We start from the raw sequence: 3,218 nt of genomic DNA on the forward strand, positions 1-3,218 counted from the left end.
AAATATATATTGTGTGTTTGATTGGTCCAGACGCTACAGAAGTTATATATAGAAAAGCAAAAAAAAAAAAAAAAAAACAATATGTAGAGAATAAAAATATGTGTAAAATAGCCCTACTTGTAACGGAAGAGGTCTGACGCAACAGGTTAGTATTTAGAGAGTAGGTGTAATGAGGATTCAGTGACGTTGGGATCCATGTGCAGCTTTATTAACAATCAGACAGGCAAAGTTCAAATCAACAGTATACAGGGGTAACGTAGGCAAGGCAGAATCATAACCGGAGTCCAGGCAGGCAGTGAACGATCAGACAGGTCTAGACAATCCAGGTAGGCAACAGGTAATCAAACAAGGTATAAAAGCTCAGAAATGTCAGCAATAGCAAAAACAAGACTTCGCAACGAGTTGTAAGGTAGGCACTGCTTAAATAGTCATGATAATGATAAGCACCTGTGCAGGTAATCAGTCTCAGGCATGGGGTGATGGGAAATTAAGTCCTTAAGAACAGTTAGTACTCCGGTGACGGTTCCCTCTGGTGGTGATCGGAGGGAGCCACAGAGGCTTGATTTGTGACAGAAGGGGTGTAGGGTCCAGAGGATGTGATGGTGAGGGAATAGTTTGTATTGGCTGTACAGGAGCTAGAATGCAAGCAGGAGGAGCACACACCTCAGCGATCCGGGAACTAGGAGGAACAGGAGACACTTGGAGTCGAGGAGACACTAGGAGGAACACAGGAGGTAAGTAATGCAGGAAGTATTCAAATGAAAGTAGTAGCAAAGTCATTGAGTCCTCTACGTGTATACGAGACCAGACAATGAGGGTGTCTGAGGTGTGTGCTTTTCTGCAGGCTGGTTAATGAGGTGCTTGATTAGTGATAGGTGCTCAGAACTCAGGTGAGAGGGATTGTTGTGATTGGGTGATGGTGGAGCCTGGCCGATCTGTTACAGTACCCCCTGTAAGAATCTATAGTCTGCCCCGGCCCAGATTCCACTCCACAATATGTTTGATCATGCTCATTTCCCAAAATGGCTTAATTATTATAGAGAAGAAGAAAGTCAACAGTTATGTTGTTTGTAGATCACTTGGGATGATCACATCCTGAGCAAATGGTGACCAATTGTAGAATGGGAGCAGGTGTGGGACACTGAGAACCATCTCAGACAAAAGGGGTGTCAGAACTTAATTAACATACAGACCACAGCTGTAACAACTTCCTTTACATTGAGGGTAAACTCTAAGTGTATAAAATGTTTGAGCTTAGGATGTTCGGGGTTCAGTCTGACTCCGTTGAACCCAAGGTACTACATGTACTTTGTCACTACTATTCTGTAATAAAAGTTATTCTTCATCAAGATCTTCAACGTCTTCACTTTTTCTTACACCCACCTCCACGGCCCGCTCCTGAGGGCCGAAAACCCCGACATCGTGGTGGTCTACCTCTGCCCCGAGGTGCCGGCTGATCAGGATGGGAAGCATGGAACTCAGACATTAAGGCGGGGTCCAATATATCGGTCCTAGGTACCCATGAGCATTCCTCGGGTCCATATCCTTCCCAGTCCATGAGGTATTCCAGCTGACCACCACGGGACTGCAGAATTTCCTTCACCTTGTAGACTGACCCTTCATCCAGGATCAAGGGAAGAGGGGGTTCCTCCGTCTGGCCAGGCTCTGTGGGGAGAGAGACAGGTTCATGGTGAGGTTTAAGCAGTGATACGTGGAATGTGCGATTAATTCTGTACTGTGAGGGGAATTGGAGTTTGTAGGTGACCGGGTTTACTTGTTCCAGGATGGTGAAAGGGCCAACAAATCTGGGACTGAGCTTTTTACAGGGCAGGCGCAGTCTGATGTCCCGAGTTGACAGCCATACCTTCTGACCTGGTTGATAGGTAGGTGTTTCAGCTCTTCCAAGGTCCGCGGCCATCTTCTGCCTGCACACTGCCCATTGGAGATGGTGGTGAGCAGCGTCCCAGACCCTCTCGCTTTCCCGGAACCAGTAGTCCACAGCCGGAACATCAGAAGGCTCCCCGGACCAGGGGAACAGTGGAGGCTGGAACCCGAGCACGCACTGGAAGGGAATGAGACCAGTAGAAGGCTGTCGCAGGGAATTCTGGGCGTACTCGGCCCAACCCAGGAGGTGGTTCCAGGAATCCTGGTGGCCATGGCAGAAGGTTCGCAGGAATTTCCCCCCCTCCTGAATCTTCCTCTCCATTTGACCATTCGACTGTGGGTGGTATCCAGACGAGAGGCTTACGGTCACACCTAGGAGTTTGAAGGCATTCAATACTTTGGAGATAAACTGAGGTCCCCAGTTGGAGATGATGTTTTCGGGAATGCCATAATATCGGAAGACCTTGTTGAAGAGAAGCTCAGCAGTTTCCAGTGCAGTGGGGAGACCTCTGAGGGGCAGAAGGCGACATGACTTTGAGAAATGATCAACAATTTCCAGGATGCATGTGTTACATTCAGAGGGTGGCAGGTCAGTGACAAAGTCTACTCCTAGGTGTGACCAGGGGCGATTTGGCACTGGTAGAGGAAGGAGTTTGCCATATGGTAAGTGGCGCAGGCTTTTGTACATGGCACAGTTTGGACATCCTTGCACGAACCTTCTCACGTCCCTTGCCATATTGGGCCACCAGAAGCGATCTCATAGCAGCGAGAGGGTGTTGTTGGCCCCTGGATGGCCAGTGCCTCGGGATGAGTGAGCAGAGGCGGGGATTTAGACGTTTAGTCTCATGAAGATACTGGAGATTTTTATGGTCAGTCAGTACGGTGAATGGATGGGCTGCCCGCTCCAGCCAATGCCTCCACTCCTCTAAGGCCAGCTTGATGGCAAGTTGTTCTCTGTTGCCGATGTCATAATTAATTTCCGCCGGGCTGAGCCTCCTCGAGAAGAAGGCACATGGGTGGAGTCGGGCTGGGTTCCCCTGCTGCTGGGATAACACTGCCCCCACTCCAGTAGTGGAGGTGTCGACTTCCACGATGAATGGCAGGTCGGGATCTGGATGGACTAGGAGTGGGGAGCTAGTGAAGGCTCTCTGGAGGGAGAAGAAATCTTCTAAGGCCGCGGGTGTCCAGGACAGAGACTTGGGTTTCCCTCAGAGTAGGTTGGTGAGGGGGATGGTGATCCTGCTGTAGTCTAGAATGAAGCGACAGTAAAAGTTGGCAAATCTGAGGAATCGTTGGAGCTCCTTGATAGTAGTGGGTTCTGGCCAGGAGGTTAT

This window comes from Sinocyclocheilus grahami, unplaced genomic scaffold, assembly GCF_001515645.1.
Source record: "Sinocyclocheilus grahami isolate Dianchi unplaced genomic scaffold, SAMN03320097.WGS_v1.1 scaffold503.1, whole genome shotgun sequence".
Taxonomy (NCBI): Eukaryota; Metazoa; Chordata; class Actinopteri; order Cypriniformes; family Cyprinidae; genus Sinocyclocheilus; species Sinocyclocheilus grahami.